The sequence below is a fragment of the Dermacentor albipictus genome, chromosome 5 (assembly GCF_038994185.2).
Source record: "Dermacentor albipictus isolate Rhodes 1998 colony chromosome 5, USDA_Dalb.pri_finalv2, whole genome shotgun sequence".
NCBI classification, from domain to species: domain Eukaryota; kingdom Metazoa; phylum Arthropoda; class Arachnida; order Ixodida; family Ixodidae; genus Dermacentor; species Dermacentor albipictus.
The window spans coordinates 121260696-121284048 of NC_091825.1; the positions used below are offsets into that span (position 1 = coordinate 121260696).

Below are 23353 nucleotides of genomic sequence, written 5' to 3' on the forward strand. Positions count from 1 at the left end.
TGGCTACCGTATTTCTCTCGACATTCTAGGGCAACAAATAAAACCAATAAATCTATAATAACTTTCAAAATAAATAACAAAGAATAGTAATCGTAAAACGGAAGTGACGACGCCGTAACGGAGATTTCCCTCGACGTCGAGCCGATACGCAAAATCCATCGGTACACTTTGTAGTCTTGAACCGCTGATACGGCAGTTCTCCACGTGGTAAATGAATGACAGGTTCAAGCGCACAGCTGAGTTCAAGTTGAAACAGTAGTACGGACGGTAAGCGCGTCACTTCACACGTAACTGTACGGTTAAACTTATCACGAAGAGCGATCTAACCGAGTAACTAGTACATATGTCTCTTTAGAAGATGTTCGCCTTATGCTATGTTCAGACTACGTTCGTAAGGCGCCGATTTTTCGTAACATACGTAAGCGGAAGCGCAACAAGCGTATGCGTCTAGTTCAGACTGCGAACGTAAAGGTACCAACGTGCGCAATTCTCGCAAAAATCGTGGGTGAGAGTGTTAAAGGGTCGGCAACATTTACGACTGTTATGTTACGACCGTTGCGACACAGCCAATGACCGATAAGCTTTCGGCTTTCAACAACAGGTGACGACACTTCCGTCCTCCCTTCTGCAGACAGCTCCAGGCGCGGGAAGTGCCATTCCGCCATTCCGTGCGCACGATTGGCTGTGTTCGTGAAAATTTTTGCAGTGCGCCTTGCGAGACTGTTTTCAGTTCATCTGGTTTATCCGCCAAGGAAACCGATGGCCGCAGATGCGTGCTCCGAACTTCGATGAGTGGTCTCATTAAGTTTTCAAGGAAGCGGAACTGCTGGGGCGACATGCGCATGATGTTATGAAACATCGCAGCGTCACCAACTCGGAGCTTGGCGAAAAGGTTGTGAAAATCGCCGTCCACGGCCCTGTCGAGAAATACTTGCCGCACCCAAACCCTTCTGCGTCACCTTCGTTGTCTTTGGGCGATTGAATACATGACTATAAGTTTGTTTTGAGCGTGAATTTCTTCGATCTCGGCCAGCGCTCGCATGTTGGCAGGAGCCATATTGGACCGCTGGTGACGTCGATTCTGCAGCTCCAAATTTGATTGGACTGTTGTAAAAGCCGTAATTTAAGCAGCAGTAAATGTGAACAAAGGTGCCGCCTTAAGTGCCGTAACGTTTTTTACAGCCGTTACGTTCGATACGCCAAAAGAGCTGTTACGCGCGTTACGACCGTAGTGTGAACATAGCATTACGCTGCAGACAGCAAAAACTGAATTAACTTTCTGGCTATTAAAAAGCCTCTTCAGATGTTTGCGTTTTGCTGCAGGTGACTCGCTGGCTCACGGTCCAAGTATTTCTTGTATCGTAAAGGGCTCGTCCAGTCTATTATCGTAAGATCTCCCGTCTCTGGCTTTTCTTTCCCAACAAAATTTGCGATTAAAATGAGCATTTTAGCCGACCTCTCCTAGTGCTACCACCATTATACATTTGAACCAGACATGATCATCCGTTCGAAGCTGGCGTGCGCACGCGCTGTCGCATTAATCTGCATATCAACCCTTTTTGTTCACACAGCGAGTACGGACAAAAAAAAAAAACGCCCCTGCGCTTAAGTCGTTTCCATCGTCGATGCCAACGTGTTCGTGAAAGCCCTCAAGAAACGAATCAATGTACACTGTAAAATAATTTACACCCCTAAGGGTTTTTTTCGGTGTCTATAACTAACCCCCTAGCACCCTTGAAAAAGCTGGGTTTTATAGGGAATTACACCCTTATGATGGTTATTCTATATTCCAATAACACCCTATCCCTTGAGGGTGTTTTGAACAACATATTACCCTTCGACCCATGGGGTGTAAGGGTGTGATCAGGAATATATTACCCCTTCACCTATCGGGTGTAATGAGCAATATAATAGCCCTTGAAGTACGGCATGTGGAAGCGGGTACATATGCACTTCATTGTTTGTTTCTAAGTCTACAGTTAGGCTAGCACACAGAAATGTTATGTATGGTGTGCATACAATAGGTAATGTGTTTACAAACGCACTGCATAGCAACTTTGAGAGAAAACACATTATCACTTGTGAGTGTTCTGCGTGAAATGGTCCCATTTATCACAGATACAGAGTGACTGCATGGAGGGTCATTTATTCTAGCCTCCTGTACAATATTTTGAGCTTGCACTATGCCTTGTGGTGACAAGTCTTGCGGCCGTTCTACATTGAAGAACAGTCTCATTCAAACCAAAGTTCCAGGGCACAGGCGAGGATGATGATGCCTTTTTGTAGCTCCATTCCAATGTCCTAAGGCGAGCCATCATAGATGAAGCCATTTCTTCATTGATCACTGTAGCCATCTGCTTCTTTTCTACCTGCAAAATGATTTGTTGCAATTTAATGTCAGGAAAAGTACACGAAACATGACTAGCAGCGCTTCCCTGCATCATTCACTTTAATATTTCAAGATCACATGAAGAGCAGGTTAAAGAAAACAAGCACAGATAGTGCTTACTTCCAGGAAATCGTTATTTCGAAAGAATAAGGCATTTAATCTGCCACATCATGAATGTAGGAGAGACAGGCTACACAAATATATGAGGGCAATTCAGAAATTATTGCCTCCAAGCCCACTACTTTGCCAATATTACAGCAAACATTTTGAACTTTTTACCATTGATGCACTTATGCTTAAGCTATCGAATGTCACTTGCCTCGCCTTCCTATCTCTTCTCGTTCCAGAGTAATCGAGAAATTCATGGCATCCAGTGGTGACGTCCAGTTGAAACAACAGGCTGTAATTGAATTTCTGACTGTGGAAGGTTGTGCGCATATCAACATTCATGGCCATTTGACTGCAGTTTACAGGAATGCCTGTGCTGACGTCAGCACTGTGCAGAGGTGGGCAAGGACTGTGAAAGACCAAAATCCTACTACATCAAATCTCCCGGATCAGCACCGAAATGGATGGCCCACAATGGCTTCTGGTGAGGGTCATGAACATCAGCAGATGAGTTGACTCGGTGCAATCGCAGGATCAAGCAACACCAGATTGCAACACTCGCCATTTCCATTGCCTCAGTGAACCACATCATTAAAGACCTGCGTTACAAGAAGACTTGCGCTTGTTGGGTGTCACGGTAACTGACGACTGACATGAAAAAGTCGAAGCATAGCCAACAAGTTCAATTCTTGTAACCCAGGAGGTTTTTAATTATGTGGTTCACTGAACCAATGGAAATAGCGAGTGTTGCTGCAATCTGGTGTTGCTTGATCCTACGATTGACCTGATTCAACTCGTCTGCCTGATGTTGATGATCCTCATAAGAAGCCATTGTGGGCTGTCCAGTTCGGTGCTGATTCTGGACATTTGATGCGGCTGGATTTTGATGTTTCTCAGTACTTGCCCACCTACGCACAGTGCTGATTTCAACACAGGCATCCCCGTAAACTGCTTTCAGATGGCAATGAATGTTGAAGGGCGCAGAACCATCCGCAGTGAGAAATTCAACTACAGCCCACTGTTTCAACCGGACATCACCACTGTATGCCATGCATTGCTCGATTACTTTGGAATGTGAAGAGATAGGAAGATGGGGCAAGCGACATTCTATAGCCCAAACATCAGTGCATTATTGATAAAGAGCAAAATTGTTTTAAGTACTACTGGTAAAGTAGTGGGTTGTGCATCAGTGCACAACCCACTTTTGAGCCTCAGTGCATAAAAGTACATTTTGTTAAAAAAGTAAGTGGAACAACAGTGCATTTTTCCGGCAAGTTTGATGGTGCATATCTCCAAACTGACGCCATTCTGGAAATCAATTCCAAGTAGATACACCTTGTAATCTCACTGGCTATGATTCGTAAATTACAATATGTGCCCCAGATATGTGGTGGCGCTGGCAAACACTCCAAGCGTTCTACTAGGAAGCATAAATACCCAAGAAAGTGATGGGGAAACGGCGCCCGCAGTAGCTCAATCGGTAAAGCATCTAACGCGTAATGCAAAGACGTGGGTTCGTTCCCCACCTGCAGCAAGCTGTTTTTTCATCCACTTTCATTTCCATTAATTTATCATTTCTTTATTTCATTTGTTAATCACAAGTAATTTACCCTAACTTGTCCTTGATGTCAGTGTTTGCTGGCTTCTTAGGATATGATTAATAAACATCGGGTTTCTTGGTTAAGCCCCTTTCTTTTCGGTTATATTAGCTATAATGTAATTCATTCAAGGATAATAATTTTTTTTAATTAGTTTAATATGTTTCGACTTCTTGTGCTAGATATATCTGCGTATTTGAATATTCCTGCTCAAGGACTAGAATTATGCTATATGCAACAGGACTATATTTAAAAATTCCACAAGACTGAAAATCATTACCCTGCATAAAAACAGTGTGAATTTAAAAACAAGCTTCAGTGAACCTTATTGAATCAGCAAATGGCCAGTGTAACTAGTCTGATCATCCTGGAAATCTTTTGTAGCTTATCAGCATAGTGAATTTCAATTCCACATCTAGGAGTGCAAATTTTTCTAGAAGTCAGCTTTTTCTTTTTAACAGCTAGCATCCCTGCCAGTTTGCTTAAACATAATGTTGCATGACTTTAACAGTACTGCACAATCACTTTTTTCTGCTCACAGTGTCTAGTGATGTGTCTTTAGCAGCTGAGATAATTAATGTTCATGCAGATAAACATCAGAAAACATTGCAATAACTGCCAAGAAAATGCAATCATGCGTTTTGTTTACAAAAGAGCATGTGCTCTACCTTCTGCCAGTTTTGTTTTCCGTGTCAGGCTAGAACGGAACTTGCACAAGAGGCACCTTTTGCATCCATGAAGATATTTTATGAAGTTATGGTGGTGTCGAAACATGACATCAACCATAACACTTTAAACTATTTTATGAAACAGGTATTTGTACAAAGATAGAAAAGGCACCAATTTTGAATTTATCACATTTGGTTTAGAGTACCATAGTATAAATGGCTCAACTAGTACAGGTACGCAAACGGGCTAGTTGGTATTGGTCGATGATGTTAGACAATGTGAACTCGACAAAGGATGGAGAAAGAGACGATAGGATTTGTTCCATTTCTCGCCACTTTTGACGTCCCTTGTAGAAGTCTGCGCTGTCTGTCGAACATCATGGATCAACTAGTACAGCCTGAAAAAAATATGTCGTGAAAGAAAACTTGACTTTCAACCTCGACAATTCTGCCTGTTAGGTATTATGGTTTCTTTAGAACTTATTTCTTTATACAAAGTCAGACCCATCGAGTAAAGCTTACTGAGAAAGAAATGAAGAACAACGTCAACACCTCTCAAGGCACATGCATCAAAGGAGTCAGAGCATCATACACATTACCTTTAGGTGCAAGAGTATTCTCTTTCTTAGGCAAACTGCATTTCTAGTTTCTTAAAGCCTATATATTTATTTGCCACAGCTATGGGAAAATCACAAGGTGGAAAATATGTGTTGGTGCAATTTCAACTATTATGCACAACAGCAAAAGGTAAAGCACAGGAAGCCTCACTGCTCCTCTGTCTAAATGACATTCAGTTTCATTTGTCATGTCCACTCCTATCCTGATGGCAGCAGAAACAGGAAGACAGCAGCGTGGTTCAGAAAGTAGATGAAGGAGCTGATATCCTAGCTGACATAAAGAGTAAAAAAAGGGAGCTGGTCAGGCCATGTAGTGCAGACGTGAGACATCATTAACTAGCGCGAAAAAGACAATGGACGACAGCTAGAAGCACACAGGACAGAACTCTAGGCTTCAACTGAAATTTTGGCTACACAGAAACATAGGATTCAGGGGATGTGACCTCAACGCATGGAAGCAACATTTATCTTTCCTTTTCCCTGCCTGACACAGGAGGTATTGGAGCCAATCGTTGGGCAGGTTCATTTCGAGATACGAACACTCTTTTTTGGCGAGAGCAAGGGAAGGGGTGCTTACACACTAATCACCCGCTTTTCGATGCAAAGTGCTTCGAATATTTACATGTCGACCTGCCTTTAGAGCCGCGTGGGCAGATGAGTGCTTTGAAACTGCTCAGTGCATGAGCACTTACAGCAATGATTGGCCAGATGGCCACCAGCCATGACAGCTGCCCTATCTTTGTTCCCCCAAGCGGTCGTTTAAACACCGACCTGTTGGGCTTGAGGACACATAGGGCAGCTTTGAGTGCCTTGGTGGCTGGTGGCCACATGGCCAATCATCGCCATACGTGCTCATGCACCGAGCAGTTTCAAAGCAATCGTGTGCTCAGGCAGCTCCAAAAGCAGGTACATAGAGAAATATACGAACCACTTTGCATCAAAAAAGTGGGGAATAGGTGTGTAAGCACCCGTCCCTGGCTCTTACCAAGAATGTTCGTAAGTGAAATTAACCTGTTCATAAATTTGTTCCGATAGCTCCTGTGTTGTTTCTGTCCGTCGACATTCTGTGCATTCCATGTTTCTGTGTAGCAAAAATTTCAGTTGAAGTCTAGACTTCTTTCTTATGTGCTTCTTGATGTTGTCTTTTTCATGCTAGTTATTGATGTCTCAAGTCTGCAATGAGCACCAACTAGCCCAAGTGCCTTCTTCAACCATGTAATGCATAGGGCAGATAACCTGTGGCACATTCGAGTTACAGAATGGATGCCAGGAGAAGAGAAGGGTAGTCAAGGACGGTAGAGAAGTAGACTACGATGAAGTCAAAAAATTTTGCAGGCTTCACTTCGAATCAGCTAGCGCAAGACAGGGGTAATTGGAGCTCACTGGGGGAGGTCTTCATCCTCCGGTGAAAAAAATATGTAGGCCAATTGTGATGAAAAAAGTATACCTGTCGGGTCAGACGTCTTCACTGTCTCTTCAGCAACGTGTAGGCCCAAGACAGCCAGTCGGTTCCCATGCAATTGCTTCATGCTAACTGCAACTGCATGGGCACAAGAACCCACCATTAATACCATTCGAGATTGACGACTCAATAAAAGAACCTCTCAAAACTGCAAATACAATTAAGCATTTACCAGCTTAATAAATACATATATAAAGGCCAAGAATAGTTACAATAACCATACACTTTATAACTAGACATTGAAATAAGATAGTGAAGCGTACAATAACCGTAGGACGCTAAGTGCAATTCATTTCAGAAATACTGTTGACAACTGACAGGACGCCTTAGGTAGGGTTCAGTCACACAACAAGAAAACAAATAGTAGTAATAATAAGCACGCCTGCGTGAAACCAAGAAACGAGTACAAGGACGAGAAAAAAATTGATTAGGCTCGGTGTGCTTATTTATACAAAAAGATAAATTTATAAACAAATAGCGCAACCACGCATTCATCCGCAACAGCACGACAGCTTCTATAACAAACGAGTACAACTTAAAGCGATTGATAAGTACATAGCCGGGACGGTCGTGGTTCTTTTGTTTTGCATTAGTTCTAGTCATGAAACCACAAGCATTGCAAGCTGCCTGCGCCATTACCTACCACGGGACCTCCTACAAAAAAAAAATAATAACAATTGAGTGAAAGTACACAAGCGACATTTAATACGGTTGTCACACTGCACACTTTTGGCCGCGGTCGATCCTGCCTGGAATCGAATTTCTGGGCGCGTTTGGCCTCGTTGCACAATCGGTGGACGGGAGCCAATCGCGGTCGAAAATTTCGATCCAGAACGCGCTCAATCGTGCTCGAAAGTGGCCGTGTGACACCGGTATAAGTCTGCGCCCATCTTTGGCAACAGAAAGAACCAATTAGTCAAACCAAAGTATTATTTCCCTGCCTGCGCCGAATACTGACGCGTTGCAGTACTTAATTCTCTACAACTCTAGTTGAGGACACGTGAACAATGAAACATTCATTTTTTTTTTTCTTTTTCACATTCGGTGCCCATAGGCTACGCCTGGAGTACATATACTACACTCGCATCCAACACACCTTGCGCTGTCCTTTAAATAAATTACGCGAAAATTACTACCACAATGACGCACCATAAAAAACGCGACGCTGAACGTGGCTACGTACGTACCTTTTATATGAGCAGTTCATGCGCCTTGCAAAAGGCCCTCGGTTTGAAGGCGGAGCGCTGTCACGATCTGTACTCTGGGCACGCCGTTTCGTTTACGTAGTGGATGGACCATGTTGACGATGCATTCCGCCGAAAAACAAAACGTCCACTTCATCACTGTTCAGGCCGAATGGAAGATGTTTTCTCCTTCGCCACGAATGACGGCCGTCGTAGGCGTAGTAAACACACTGTCACAAAGAAACACCGATGTCGTAGGCCGCTGGTGCCCTTCTTTCTCACGCATAATCGCGTCGCCTTCACTCCGGACGCTCACTTCGCGTCGATGAGCACAAAAGTACACGAAAACAACGAGTTGGTACAACCTAAACGCAGCAAAAAACAATCTAATTACTCACAACTTCAAGAATGTCACGGAGAACACACACATGTGCTCCCGGCGGCCCGCCGCGAGACGCAGGAAATGACGTAGCGGCGATAGCGGCGACACCCGTCGGGGGAAGTTATTTCAATTTCAATTTCGGTTTCGTTTTCAAGGCATAAAAACAAATATTCTTTTAAACTATGTGTGTGTATTACTTTCAAAGCTACTTATTTTACGCTACCTCTAAGCCATTTTCTGTGTTTACGGGTAGTTTCACTGGAAATTTATTTCCAGAAACATGGGCTGATATCAAATCAAATGGGGCAAAGGTGGGCTGGTAACTGCATGTAAGTGAATTTATTTGTCGATGCTTTCTTTTTTGTTTGTTTGCTTGGACGTTCATTTGTAAAGAGACGTGGCCCTTCCTGATTGTATAAGATACAGAGGTACTTGCGAGTCTGTCTTTTCTTTTATGCACAGGGAAACAGAGAGAGAAAAAAAGCTTTAATTGGCATTTTCAAGAAGTTCACAATGCTCATATTTCTGAATTGGAGTGCTCACTCAAATTTTAAATAGCTTGGATTAACGGCAGATATAAAAGTACTTGCATAATAGCTTTTTAAACGTATAGGCGACACCACGAAATTTCACATGTGCAGAATTACACGAAAACCTTAAGTTTCCAAGTACGAAAAGTCTTTCTTTGCCTGCTGTCGTGAAAGTGCAACCGAAGCGAATCCAGATCTCGCGGGGTTTTTTTTCTTTGTTTCATGAGCGGGTGAGCGAGTGGGGCCTATGACCGCTCAAAAGAAAGAACAAATATAACAACGATTCCCCTCTGGTGGACAGCACCGTGAGTTGTCGTTGTCATAATCTGATGTCGGTCTTTGTCTTACTGCAGTTGCTTATAATAGCAGTTTGACGGGTAATGAGGAAGATATATTCAAAATCGAGGTATTTTGTGCATGCGGTAGACAAGTCATTTTCGACCCAACTACGCTCGCCCTCAAACTACCACGAGCAGAGCAATTTAGTATTGTTCCCATTTAATAGCTGTGCCTATACCATCGCCGAACCCCTTTGCTCGGCGAGGGTGCAGCTGTGGTAAAGGCTATTGTATGACAACAACAATTTCCTGGCAAAGTGTGGGAACTGTGATGACATTTCGTCTGAGTGTTGGCTTTAAGCATTCTCTTGTCTCCCCTTAGTACCATACTGTCTCTCCTCTGCGCTGTTGCATGTGAGTACAAAAAAGGAAGTGCTGCACCTTCTGCGCTACTTTTGCGGTGGGTGGGGGTGGGCAGAAGGGGGCTAACGCGTAATTAGTCTTCCAGAGGGCATTGTGTCGATGGCCAGGGTGTTTCAGTGGGCATTGTGACGGCTAAAGAGGTCCAAAGAGTATTGTAGCGATGCCCACGAAGTTCTCGCTAAAAGGACTCGCACACGCCTTCCCCGCGTCCCTCTCATGTTCATTATGCACGCTCTCAAACCACCCACCGACGCGGCTGGCAAGCCAGTGACAGCAGCAGCAGCAGCAGAATTGGAAAAAGTGAGGGAGGAGGCATAGAAAGCTTCGCTTTAAAATCTGGCAGAGCGCCCCTGTGCACGCTGTAACCTGCAATCCAGAGCTCTGGTGTTTTGACAAAATTCAATTTCATTCTGCAAAGTATTTCTTTCCCGTATTCAGCATGTGCACCTGTCCTACCCGTCTCGCGAGGGGAGACGGGCGAGTCTCGCGCAGGTCTACATATGCCAAGACATCGCGAACGTACTTGGCAGGTGGGCAGTAGCGCGCACACTTGAAAAATGCCTCACCACTATTCCGTGAACAAAGATGGGTCTGCAAATGCCCCGCCAATTTCTGGAATCTCGTTATTTCTACAATGATTGGCTTGTTATCCTATTCATGCATGCAATAATACTGTCTCCAATTTGGGAGGGGAAATATTTCAGTAAATACCGTTGTTAGTCGGTGTTGTAAATACTTTATGCATCGCAAGTAGTACGTTGGTTCTCTATACTTTCTTAGATTATTCTCCCTTTATTTTTGAGCACTCCGTTCAGGCAGTTGTTTGTAAGCCAGTAGAACGTTCCTTTACTATACAACTACAAACTTAATAGTTTCTTTTTGTACAGCCAGCTTCGTAAATTGACGCAGACGCGAAGCCATGAGCGTTTTGCACGGCTCTTTCTGCAGATGCTGCTTGAGCAAAGCATTGTGGTGGGTGAGAAGGCTCAAGTTTGCCAACGAACCTACCTTGTTTATAAACTTGAGAGAAGCAGAACGAATTGGCGTTATTGATTCGGCGAAAGAAGGTCAGGTGGGGTCAAAGCTTCTCGAATCGGCGTATCTTTTGTCCGCGTATGGTTCGTCGCACCCTTTTCTGCCTGTTTTGTCATGCTTGAAAGAAACCTAGACGACCGCACTGCTTTAGAGCAATTGTGGCGCGTCCAGCTGCATGCTGTCACGTGGCCTATTCATTTTGCTAGATTCCTGGCGTCCCAAAAGCAAGAGCTGCACTAGTTCTGCCTTGCTGAAAACATTTTGAACATTTTTCTTTTGGTTAAGTATTCAATACTAGAAAAAGTAGGTGCGCGCTTTTGGATTCCGCGGAATTTGTGCGTGACGACATTTAGGAACTGTGTGCCACCTAGAACACTGTGACATAATAGATAGTAGTGCTTCAGCAACAGGTTTTTCCCAGGACATATTTAAAATGGCTTATCAAAACAGACAGTGAAACGGAGGGGGACTCTCTTCAGGAGTTTTGTCGGCTTTGAAAGCCCGACATGTCTCGGGGGGGAAGGGCTTGGGGTAAGGCAGGGCCCATTTCTGGATCCGCCACTGGTTTTTAGTGCCGTGGGACACGCCGTCTCTTCGTGCAATTGTATGTTTGTGAATGTGATAAAAACAAACAAAAACACCCTTGCACCCACCCCCAATATTCTTAGTCAGTGCACCCTTTCGGTGGGTAAAAGGGTGTTATGGCATCTAGAACTACCCTATGCTTCGCAAAAAGTCATGATGATGGGATGTTTCTTGAATGAAAACACCCTTCAAGGGTGTTATGATTCGCAATTATCACCATCAAGGGTGTAAATTATTTTACTGTGTAGCCCTATATACTATGCAGCTAAAATGAGCCCCGTTTTATGTACTACCCACTCCTCTCTGTGACACCTCCGGTCCGCGCCGTGAAATAAAATAAATGGAAATGGACTGGAACGGAAATGGAACGGAAAATGAAATTAACTTCCCGCGCTCAGAGGGGCACGGCACGCGTCTTATAGAGTGGGCATAATAGATACTCCTGGATGAAATATGATGGCCCTGCCCGGGGAACTCCTAAAAGAAGCAAAATTAAGTGTTTCGTGCCTCAGGGCTCTATCTTCTGACCTCGCAGGGGAAGCACTAGTGCGAAAATAATGAACATATGGTTTGAGATATATCTCATCCTATATAGGTCGGGATGCGCAATGAATACATTTAAAAAGTTACGCAGATCCAACGCCCGTTTTGGCATATACGTGAACCGAAACTTTCGTGAGCCCGCTGATTAAATGCTATTAAATTTAAGTGCGACCCTTATTATTGTGTTTATTTTCATGCATAAAAAAAACGCTTCGCTTTAAAGAAATTGGGCAGAAGCGATATCTTATCGTGGCAGACCCGCTGAGGTACGCTGGGGGGGGACACTTACTGGTGAGCTGCAGGCGTGTGGGAGATGTGACGTTGCACGGCCACCAGAATCGACCAGCGTTGCAAACCAGATTAAATCTCTTGCGATCGAGGTCGCTTATCGTGCCCTGCAGTGTCAGGATTGGCACACCAAGTCACCACCTTCGATTACGCCTCCTCTGGGACTAGCCCAGTTCACTCAGCCACACAGCCATCCACGCAGAAAAGCAGGTGGAACGACAAAAGAAAGCTTTGCTATAGCATAACAAGGATTTACCTCTCAAAGATCCCATCTGACTGAGGAAGAGGACGTACAAGTAGGGGGGCTTCAGATTAATTTTGACCATCTGGGGCTCTGTGCTCGGTTTGATATTCTATGTTGCGATGCTAACCGCCGTATTCAGAAATGCATTTTGACTTGAAGCCCATGCTTGACTTGATATAAATGACGCCTGTTGCGAACGCTCCAAAGATACTCATCGCGTTTCTTTCGGTGCGTTCGGGACAGGCGTCATTAAAATCAAGTCAAGCATGGGCTTCAAGTTAAGATGCATTTCTGAATACGGGGGTAAAAGTTGCACACGCTCATTGCAAGGGTAGGGAAAACAGGGGCGGCGCAGCGGAGACTCCGTGGAGGACGTCCTGTCTTATCTCGTTCCGCACGCACACACTCTGCGACGCTATCGCGACGTGCGGATGTTAAGCAAAATTCTTCGTATTCGCAGCAGTGCGTACACTGCACGTGGCTTAGCAGTGCATTCCTCGCGCGTCCTGCCGACAAGCAAAGGTTGTACTGATAACGTTATTCGACGACAAGCGCATTCGACACGCAGCATGCGCCATTGCATCTCGCGCGGTCTTGACAGTACAGGTCTATTCGATTCAGCCAAGTTTCTCTGCACCTTCTGCACCCATTCACGGTGCACTGCACCTAGAGCCTCGATTCCGCCAGGTGCAGCAGTGCACACTGCACCCCCGTGCTCGAGTGAACGGGGTGCAATGCAAGGTGCCGCCGCGGTGCACTGCACCCTTGAACCTTGCAGCGGGTGGGTGCAGCCCGGCACCCCGTGCACTTTTTCGCTTGAGGTGCCGTGCACCCAGTGGCGTAGGAACAGGGGGGGCCGTGGGCCCCGGGTGCACGGGGCCAGTAGGGGGGGGGGGGTGTCATATACGTCTGAAGACACCCGAAAATTGTCGATAACCTCGCCTTCCTCGACTACACCCGGAAGGGGGGGGGGGAGTTGACAGAAGGGCTAAGGGCCCCGGGTGCCAGACGACCTAGCTACGCCACTGCGTGCACCTTTTTCTGAATCGAACAAACCTTATATATACGTCGACCAGTCTCGGCACATCAAAGTGCGAAAACGATACCGATACAGACGCGAAAGAAAAAGGGGGGGGAGAGCAAATCTTTTCGTTTGAGTGGTTGCGCAACTTTGTGAAAGGGGGGGAACCTCCTGCCGCAGACGCCGCATAGTTGTCAGACGATCAGTCAAATTCACGAATGTTCACTCGTGTGTCGCGCGTCTCCGCGGCGCCCGTTCAGGTTCAGGCACGCGCTCACGTGGGACGTCCGAATTCCTCCGCGAAAGAACAGCGTTTTCAAGCGTCCTTTCTTCCCTCAAAGACTGCCAGCAGGAACCCGTCTGGCTTCGGTTATATAACTGCACGACCAGCAACAGCTGGTGTGGCGGGCGCCAGATGGAGCCCGGGCGGTTGCAGGATGCTGGACTGATGAGTGCCCACCTGTTTGCACGTCGGCTGTACAGCATCCCGACGACGACAACGACAGATTAATCAATACTAAAGATCGTTTCTCCCTAACTCTGGGTTATGTGACCAGCATTGGCGCACTGCACGACAGGATACACGAAAAAAAAAAAACGTTCGCGCCTGTCGTCACCGGCTGCCACCGCCTTGTATCTACAACTTCAAATTGCAGGTTTTACAGAACTTGCCGCAATTTCCTTCTTTCCTTCCCTCCTCTCTCTCCCTGTGATCTTTGCTTTCCCCTTTCCCATTCCCCCGGTGTAGGGTAGCCAACCGGACGTTATTCTGGTTAACCTCCCTGCCTTCTTCTTTTCTCTTTCCTCAAATTGCAGGAATTGCGTGGCTCGCTACCATGACATGGTCTTGGCTTATAGCGCGAAGTTGAACACGGACACAGAAAGGAGCAGACAGGACCGTTGCTTCAGGGACAGGCTACTGGTTTTGTGCGGGAAAGCCCCATCTGCGGAAGGCCAACGACGATGTTTTCGGGAACGGATTAGGATCGCAGAGCAAGCCACGGAATTCCCATGGGCCCATGCTCGTCTTTCTTTACCGAAGAAGGATAAGAGTGCGCGGGACCAAGGAAAAGTGCTAGTGCTCGGCGGTCAACAACTCCCAGCAAACATCCAAAGCAGTCTGCGCAAGGGACCAAAGTTTGCCCGTGAACCTGATTTTGTCACCTCCGGAAAAGGTCAGCTTGTCTAATTAGCGCTCCTCCTGTCTGCTCCTTTCTGAGTCCGTGTTCACTTCGCGCTACAAGCCAAGACCATGTCGCCGTACCAACTCGCCCAACTGGTCTATCCTTTTGCTCGCTACCAGCCTGAGCGAATCCACACAGCCCGAGCCTTATCAGTGATATTGTAACATAGTTTCCGTATACCATAATGCCCACTCCACTCCCACGGTTGCGAGGAGACCATCGAGCACCTATTGTGTACCTGCCCCCGCTACGATGTACAACGCCTCTCTCTGCAGGAAACTTTGCACCGACTAGACTTACGACCTTTCACCGAGTCAAAGATACTCGGACCGTGGCCACACCCGTCACTGGCACGAAAAGCGAATCGTGCATTACTGCAATACTTGAGGTACACCGGTTTAAGAGGCCGTTTATAGTGTCCCTGTGCATAGTGTCCCTCCCACACGTACTCTGTGCTTACTCTCTCCCTTTCTTCTTCTTTCTATTCCCCTTTCCCCCACCCCCAGTGTAGGGTAGCAAACCGGATACTCTTCTGGTTGACCTCCCTGCCTTTCCTGTCCTTGCTTTCTCTCCTCCTCCACTCCCACGGCGACCTAATAGGGCTATAAGTACGCGCACACGCCATCCGCGTACGTGCGCGCCAACGACGTTATACGGTAAGTGAAACGTATGACGACACAAACACGTACACGCATTGGGGGGAAGGGGTGAGGGGGGGGGGGCGGGGGCGTGCAAGAACTTTGGTTAACATGCGTCGCGCGCCCCGTTAGCACTCGGCTCGCCTTCTCAGCCAGAACGAAGTAAAAACAAGAAAGCCACACGAGCACCTGCGTGTATACCCTTCGGACCCGTAATGAAGGCGCGGGCCCGAAGGCAAGAGTATTTAGGCAACGCTTGCTAACAGAAACAAACGACTTGGGTCTTCCAGAGCTCAGTGTAGGGGCCCGCCATTGAGTAGGCACGCAAATTGCTCGGTAGCCCACGTGATATGAGGCCGGTCCGTCGTTATTTCGAAGACAGCGAATCGAGAAAGCACAGGGGGAGAAGCCACAGAAACGAGAAAAGAAAGAAATCGGGCATTGTTGGGCATTATTAACGCGTGTGCAGAACACGAAAAGAAAACTGGTTTTAAGAGAGCCGTTTCGTTTCACCGACGCTGCGCATTAAATGTGATGTAGTTGTTCGTTTTGCTTTGAAGGGGGCTTTTTCTTTTTCTTTTGGTAATTTCGCCGTGTTGTTTTGGCTGCTGCTTGATAATGTCCTTGCGCGTGCGCGAACTGTTAAAGTTACGCTCTTTCTTTTACAATACTATGTGCAAAATTACACGAACTATAAATTTAACCGTACCACCTCTTCGAGGGGTATGGAGCAGTCCGCACCGCGTTTGTGCTCCACCGCTTTCTATATCACGTCAATAATAATAATAATAATAATAATAATAATAATAATAATAATAATAATAATAATAATAATAATAATAATAATAATAATAATAATAATAATGACGATGATGATGAAAGCGAAAAAACGAACCGTACTGCGGACAGGCGCCGATTTCGTGGGTTCCGTCACCAAACTCCAGATAGCAGCACAGACGCCGGTCGCAAGGATCACACACACACGCGACTATAAACACGGAGTCGGCCACAATAATACAGGAGACAACAACACCGAAGAGCAGCTACACGCACGTTATACACACACTTAAAGAAACAAAGGCGCACAATTCAGTTTCTCTTCACGCCACGTTGCACCGCAGCACAGTCGTCGGTGCAGGTAATTCGAAGCACAGGCGTTGTTGATCTGCTATAGTCGCAAGTCGACAGACGGAGGGAAAAAGGGGATAGAAGAAGAAACTGCGAAAACAAAAGAGTGGCGAGCACTCGGAGAGACGCAAGTTGAACCACTTCTTCCTTTCTTTATAAGCTGTAAAGGCTGTACTGAAGTTCACCCAAGGAAGAGGTCGGATATCTCGAAATCATAGGTAACAAAAACAGAAAGGAAAGAACCAATTTTTTTATGAAATTAGGAAACGGTGTCAAAACAATTCCACGACGAACACAGCGCCTGTGCTATCTGGCTCTTTCGCATTTTCTTCCTTTAACGCTGTTTGGTTTCTGCGATGTTAACGTACCAACCCACCCAAGCCGCCGTTTTGAGTCGTTCTGATCTATGTTCTGTGTTCTATGTTCTATGTGTTCTATCTATGTTCTATGATCTATGTTCTGATCTAAACCAGTGCACAGATCCTCCTTCCGCCTGTGTTTGTCTGCGTGCGTGCGCGCGCGCGAGTAGGAGAGACAACCGAAGATTGGACCTCCCGAAACCGGCGAAGAAAAGAAGCGGCGGCGAAACACACGGGCAGAACAACAAGTGGCACCAGACCAGGCAACTGAACCGACCTCTTCTCCTCCCTCGCCGATAGCGCGCTTCGAGACGCGGGCCTGCGACTCGAGAGGACTCCGTCGTCGAGCGGTCTTCGTCGCCTCCTTTTTCCGGCCGCCGATCGCTGCTGGACGATCCAAGCCGAGCCGCACGCCGCCCCACGCGTCAAGCCGCCCGCACGACGACGACGACGACGACGACTCCGGTCTCTCCCTCGCGGGGCCCGCAGAGCGCTACAGCATGCAAGCACCGACTGCTCTGCGATCGCCCGCCGCTTGTTGCTGCGACAGCCGCCGCCGCCACCACCACCGCCGCCGCCGCTTTTCGAGCAAGGAGGAGGCGTGGCACGCACTCGCGAGCTCACGCACACATCGGGCGGTTCGGAAGGAGGAGGATGGAGAGAACGGGATGGGGTGGCAGGGAGAGGACAGCGAGGGGAAAGCTAGCGCCATCTGTCGCAGGGCGGAGACACCCTGGCAGGGTGGTCCGCATCTCGGCGTGGAAATCGCGGTAAAGAAACTTTGAAAAAGACAGCTCGCTGGCGTCGCGTCTGCTTCAATACCGCTTTTTGACGAACAAAAAGAAAAGAACGAGCTTCATCTGGGTGGCTTCTGTACTATTGTAAGCCCACGCGAGCATCTGCAAGATCACCTGCACTCAGTGAACGATACGAGAGGGACGATCACGAGAGAACTGACTTTGGAGACAAGGTCACTTTGGAGACTTTGTCTCCGAAGTCCACAGTGTTTGGAGACAAAAGTGCTTGTTTCTTATCGTCGTCGTACTGTTTCCAGCTCTGATACCTTCAAGATGTATACGTGCGCGCAACATTCCAGAGGAGACACGCTCTCACGTAGCGGTAACAGTTAAAAGTTTCGACGAACGTTCATCTGGCCAGGTCTTCTGGCCAGGTCTTCTGGCCAGGTTTATCTCTGCAAAGTCATGAGGTGGTATGACATAGTGCGCTACTGTACAGTATGGCCCGATAATTTATGACGTGCTATGTATTGATACGTTAAGGTAAAGTATTGTACATGAAACAAGAATATGTTTGTGCGAGTTCAAACCTTTCAAAGATTTATTTTCTTATTTATATTTTTGTCGTACAGCTCTCAGAAGCTCCGTCTGCATACAAACCCCCGGCGACAACCTTCGAAAGGGTTCCGGATTTCCAATACAGACAGAAATAATAGTGACTAATTAAAATGATCAAGGGCTCGGACAGCAAACTTTGCACCAGCATCGAAAGCACCAACGCCCGCGGGTATATGTCGGGTATAACTTAAAAAAGGAAGAGCCATGCGGTGGACTGTGTTAAAGCACAGGCGAGAACTACGGTAAATACGGTGTGACAAAGATCTATCGATACATGACGGTGTGGACAGTAAGTCAAACACGCTTTCAGCAATCCAAGCTTGATGAGAATGCTTGTAGTGCAGCCTGTGCGCACCCCGTGTGATCGAGCATACATACTAATCTTCCCCCAGCTCAGCCATCGCTTTTCCTCGTGGTTCGGCGGCCTTAGTTTAACAATACGGGATTTTATTAGTTATAAATCTGGCTTCGTCACATCGCACATTTGCCCAGCTAATGGCGACAGAGTGGTCATCGCAGAGATGTAGATAGTAAATTGTCCATGCTAGTACTTCACCGTTTAAGACAGTGACATCCCCGCAAGGACATCTACATTTACTGCCTCATAAGACACGGGCCTATAAAGTACGCGCGGATCTCAAAAAAAAAAAACATACGTTAGGAAACCACGCCACATTAAGTCGCCAGAACGCTCGGCAGTAAAGCTAACTACGCAATGATGGAAATGTGGCTGCTGTGATAGCGACGCTCAAAACCGATCCGAGGCATCCACTCAAACGCGATCCAGAGCACGGCCATCTCGCCTGGGCAATGCCGGGAAACTTCAATTTCTAGCACTCTTCAAACGCCATTCTACCATGCATTCTACCGGCATTCTACCGGCATTCTACCATTCTATCATAAATAACTTACTAACTTATCAAAGTAACTTATGAAAATCGGAAGCTAAATAAAGCGATCCGGTTATTATAATATTAGCTTTATTATCGCCGTTTATTTTCTTTATATCACTAATCGCTTCTTCGAGTTAGTCGCTTTCGCTAAAATCAATACCACTCTTTCACCTGCAGCAGTGACTTGGAATCACAGAGAAGGGGCCCATGAAAGTATAGTTTGAACTCCAGCGTCAAGTGGTTATGAACGGTCGACACTGTTCTACAATGTAGCTGCTGCGCTTAAGCACAGCATATCCCGAATGCGAAAGAGCTGGTGAAAGATGCAATAACCAACAATCGAACTGGCTGGCCTATTATAGAGAGTCAAGAAAGTAGGCGAACGGACGGTGGCACGGTAAAGTGGTTTTCCGTTGTTGATGCGGTGGCCGTTGTAGCTCATTCTGTTTTTCATCTTCAGATTCACATTTTTCGACGCCAATAAAAGTAAGAACAGTCAGCCAAATGAATTCCTGGATGCAGTGCATCGCGATCAAATCGGGAAGTTCTTCGCTAAGTTTCGTTTTTTTCTCCAACTGCGGGCAATATTCTAAGCCATACACGGAACCAACACAGACTGTTCCATCAAGGAAGGAAAACAAACACAGGAACAGCACAGATTGGAATTCCAATGATTGCGAGGTTTCTATTTCTCATATTTTTTTCCTTTTTTTGCTTATTTTCTCCACCCGCTTTTCTATTCAGCTCCAACCTTCGTGGCGAAGTTGTACGACTAGGGGGCTCTTGCAACAACAACTGTTTTGCATGTTCCTTCCAATGCATACGACCAGGCTCCGGATGTTCAATTCTGATACGACGCATATTTCGTACGCTGCTGCTCCACCATAGAGAAATAAATACTACAGATATGTCGATGCGGCATCCTTTTCAAGCCACGACTGGAAGCGCCTGTAGCATTGCACGAGTAAAACCGCCACGCGAATCCCCACTCCAACACTTGCACACACACGAGCGCTCCTAAAACGTACCACGACGCATCACAGACGTCAGGACCCGAACGCCGAACCGGCTGTCTGCACTTTCAAGGCGCGTGCATATAGGCAGCGCGAGGGACCACATCGGGCTATTCGCAGCCACTACGACGTCGTCGCGGCGTGTCGTGCATACGAAGCATTCCTCGTTCCAGGCATTCTGCCTCAACTCGTTTCGGGCGCGTCTTCAGTGAAATAGATATGCGCGACCGGAACGGGGGAACGAACCTCTGTCTTCCAGCGCAGCGGCCCGATGACCTGACCAATACGCCGAGACACCGAACGCAAACTTAACCCGTGCCAAACGCGACTAGCTCTTTGAGAAATTTGTACTGTTGTATTTGTATTGTTGCCCGTAACATCGCGTTACTGTGTGCATTTTTTTTTCTTCTCTCTTCCTTTCATTTTATTCCCCTTACCCCTTTCCCCAGCACAGGGTAGCCAGCCGGTATTTACACTGGCTAACCTCCCTGTCTTTCCTTCCCTTTTGTCTCTCTCTATCTTGTACTCGCGTCAAGTGCCCATTTCTCGCATTTCTTCCCTCGTGACAGCTAGGACTTTGAGACGCTCTGTTCGAATCGCACCCACCCGCGGGGTCGGCTCACATTCCTCAGTCCCTTCCGCTCAGCAGCTCGGAATAAACATCGATATGGTGGCTCCTGGACGTCGCCGCACTATAAAGAGGTCTCGTTACTCCTGCCATGAACGAGCACTTCAGATAGAGCTATACCTGAGCCGAGGGTACAGCCGAGACGAGCCATGCGTTCAGAAAGCAGCAACTATAGGTACGTCGAACACATACGCCAGCGCCGTCCCGTTCTTCGATCTCGCGGCAGCATTCCTGCTCCGGAAAGTGAAGGTGACGAACCGCCGATCACAGTGAATGCGGTCACAATGCGAACCCGCATCGAACGTGCCGTATCAAACGCCAAAACTTGTAGCCGTTATGCAGTGATGGAACAGGCATTTTACCTTTCGGCGCAGGTCCTGGCGCCGGCAAAACAGCCGCTTTGGCGCAGCAACAAGCACTTTTGGCTCAAGGTAGCACGCACGTGCGCTTACCATATATCATGCAAATATTAACTGATGTAGTGGCTATGTTGTAGAGACGGGTTTGCGAGCTTATTGTGCAAGCGCTGTCAGGAAAGGACGCGACGCTCCTCCACACCAGGACACACAAAGAAAGGGCGCTACGGCCGCGTTCGTCGATACGGCGCAGAGAAGTCACCACAGACAGATAGTCAAAAAATGCGTGTTTATTAAGCCAAGATGCAACACAGTGCGAGACTCAGGGCTTGTGGGCAAAGGCTCACTGCAGGACTGACCGAGTACGCGCGCCTGCGCTCATACTCGTGCCTGCGATGCACATTAGGAAATATCGAATAGGGGCCGCAAATGGCATCAGCGCCACTGCGCGTGCAGGAGACCCAAATACGGTCTTGCGTTTGCGTCGGCGACGATATTTCATCGACACAAACTCGACGCAAAAGCTTTGCGCCAACGAACATGGCAGCAGCCATTGAAGTGGCAGCTCTCGTCCTGTACTACATTCGCTAATAACATTCTTAACTATACACCACGTGCGATTCTGATCGCAGCTTGCTATTTTGCAAAGCCTCGCTATCACCCATAACAATGCCTCCTTTACTAGATGCCTGCCGCGTGAGCCGAGAAGCTGGTTCCTGCCCCTCTCCTCTTTACTCTTCCCCACCTGGGTCGGCTGCGAGCGCTGTTAGGAATGGCCGTACGGGGTGACAACGTGCCAGCTATTTCAGTCCGCTGCACATGTTCCTATCCAACCGGACGGGGTGCACTTCAGAGCACTACGAATAACCGGCAGCCACGTGGCGCGGGGTCAGCTCAGGAATGTGGTACCCTGCCACGCCACTCGGGACGAAGCAGAGTTCTACGAAGCCCCTGTGACGTCGGCTCCGGACCTTTGCACCTGTGTGTGTGTGTGTGCGGCACTGAAACCTGTGCAACACGTGTTTGTGAGCCCTCCTCCAAAAGGACGGGTCATCTACGGTGACGTCGAACGATGACTGGACGAACGTTCCCGTCTACTGGGACTCAAGGGGAGACCAAGTGCTTATAAGCAGCGTTTGCCCGCTTCTAGAGCGTGCTCGTTGTGTGCTCGTCGTCGGGAGCTGAGTGCTTGTTGCCATGCTCGAAATGTACTCGTGAGCTGTGAGCTTGTAAGCTGTTTGCTGTATGCGTCGTCTTGCGGGCTACATATGGGAGTCACGCTAGACTGTCGATGTATGTCTTGTTTCAAATGTAAATTCTGCAAATAAATCCTGCTCACCTAGTCCTGTCGCCCCAAGGTCCTCCCAACGACTACGACCACTCCAACTGTAATAGCGCTAGATGCGGTGGCCGCTGCAAACCTAAATCACGCAGCCCTGCCACCGAGATTTTAAAGGCGTCTCTTGCGATCCCGGAGGTTGGACCCGAGGTCCCTCGTCAACCCACTGGTTGAGCGCGCGCCAGCCTACAGTAATCGTCACTTCCTCCGCAACAGGAAGTGGGTCGGCTGCGAGCGCCCTCTCTCCGCGACTACCCTGAACTACGGGAACTTCCGCTCCAATGGGAAGACTAGCGACGCGGCAGACATCTAGTAAAGGAAGCATAACATTGAAAAAGTTTACCTTTAACCTTAGAATGTGGCACCCTCCTTCGGCAAACTCAGCGGTACTACGCGGGTTCCATGAACACCGAAATAAAGCGCCTGAAAGACGGTACAGAGGTACCACATTGTACGTCCGTCGAAGAAAAATGCGCCATTCATGAACCGGAGGACTCCGACGGGCCCTAAAGTTCCTCACTAGAATGACAAACTCTATGGACAGGCCCCTGCTTCCGTTTGTGATGATGATCATAGCATGCTGTTGGTCTTGATTTCAATTTTGCTAACTGCAATGCACCGCCCGAACGAAAGTTTCGCATTTATGCCTGCTTTACCCCACGCTCTGCGCAATTTTTCGCTAAAATGCCGTTTTGGCGCAGGATGGCGCAAAGGGTCGCTCTCGGCGAAGTTTGACGCATGGGAACCCTAATTTAAAACTCTACATTGAACCGCCTTCATATGAAAGGCTAACGTCTGAAAGCTAGGTTTTAACGTTTCTCTGTCGTCGTCTTCGGAGAGACAAGAGGGGATGCAAAGTGGCAAAGCCAACGGCAAGATTCAAAACGAACAAAAGCAGCATGAATTAACGAGGGCGAAAATTGATTAACGTTTGGGATGGAGCGTTAGTTTATTGTACATAGGAGCCTAGGAGCGCTGCCATTTGGCAAGCCAATCGACCGCCGCTTCTTGCGCAAGTCTGTCGTCAGCCATTAAAAAATACCTCGACACTTTGTAGTCGCATTATAACGGTCCTTTTATGGTAAGCCTATACGACGCAAGCGAA

The 23353-nt window shown here is 47.4% G+C and overlaps 1 protein-coding gene and 1 long non-coding RNA gene across 6 annotated transcripts in view; both read right to left on the reverse strand.

The window, feature by feature from the left end:
- The window catches only part of LOC135911612 (uncharacterized), a 567380-nt gene that overhangs the window by 435374 nt on the left and 108653 nt on the right, over positions 1 to 23353 (reverse strand). The window contains exon 1 of one of the 5 annotated variants that reach the window (XM_065443935.2): positions 16942 to 17203. The exons of the other annotated variants lie outside the window; for them this stretch is intronic. The gene's annotated coding sequence lies outside the window, so the exon portion shown is untranslated. Of the gene's footprint in view, positions 1 to 16941; positions 17204 to 23353 lie in introns of those variants that run through there. 5 annotated transcript variants of the gene reach the window in all.
- On the reverse strand, positions 1718 to 8490 carry LOC135911588 (uncharacterized). Its single transcript, XR_010567404.2, has 3 exons — positions 8030 to 8490; positions 6828 to 6920; positions 1718 to 2369 (listed from the first exon to the last, which is right to left on the reverse strand). It is a non-coding gene; the product is annotated as an uncharacterized lncRNA (long non-coding RNA).